Genomic DNA, 935 nt, shown 5'->3' with positions numbered 1-935 from the left:
AAGTTTTAATCTAGCAAAATGTGGTTAATTTGCATAGCACTTAGGAAATAGTATCGATTTTTTCAGTGTTAGATTCCCCCGGCTCTTTTCCTAGGATAAGAAATATTTTGCCTTCAAAAAACTGGGAAATGATAGCGAACATGCTAAGAGACGTAACTAATCTCCCGGAACTAACCTTGTTTGCAGGCAATCAAAAAAGTTTATTTCATAAATAATTTTCAGATTATCGGAAAGGCAGAGATGAAAAACGACGTAACCTCAAAATAATGCATATGCATAAATTTTTTATTCAGCACAATACATTGTTTTTTGTGATTATCCCTCAAAAAAAGAATCCGGGGACGTCCGTTATGATATTATATAGCATCTCCGAATTCAGTTTTTAAACATTTTTATTTTTGTGGAAAAAGCCGGGGAAACTGTAAGTATCACATGCTCATAATTTTTAAAAGGGCTGTGGTCGTAATTCTACCTGAATTACGCGACTTTAGTGGTCACGTGTTCTCAAAATTTGCTTCGCTTCATGTTACGTCGTAACAATTTCTTATTTTACAATCTTAAGATGTTTGCTGCCACTTGAAAATTCTTCAAATACTTAAACTGCGAACTTTCTATTTCTTTCAAATCTCCTAAAACTTATAAATAGAAGCAAGCCTGCAATCCTAAAGCTAAAATCTCTTTATTATAGCCGTAGAAGATTTGTACTGCAAACCGTCCTAAGCTGGACACCTTGTCAAAACTCACGTCTCAATTATAAAATTTTACTGTCTTGTTTATACCGAAACCATTTGAAAACTTGTAATTCTATGCAGCTTTACGAAGCCATTAGCGCTCTAAACCTCTTAAAGGGCAATTTACTTTCAGAGACTTTCTTCCAAAGTAATAAATTTCCCACTACTCCTGTACCGGGAAACCAAAATTTGACGTCAGGCGAA

Source organism: Belonocnema kinseyi, chromosome 6 (assembly GCF_010883055.1).
Source record: "Belonocnema kinseyi isolate 2016_QV_RU_SX_M_011 chromosome 6, B_treatae_v1, whole genome shotgun sequence".
Taxonomy (NCBI): Eukaryota; Metazoa; Arthropoda; class Insecta; order Hymenoptera; family Cynipidae; genus Belonocnema; species Belonocnema kinseyi.
The sequence above is the reverse complement of the archived record's forward strand: the minus strand, read 5'-3'. Positions refer to the sequence as shown.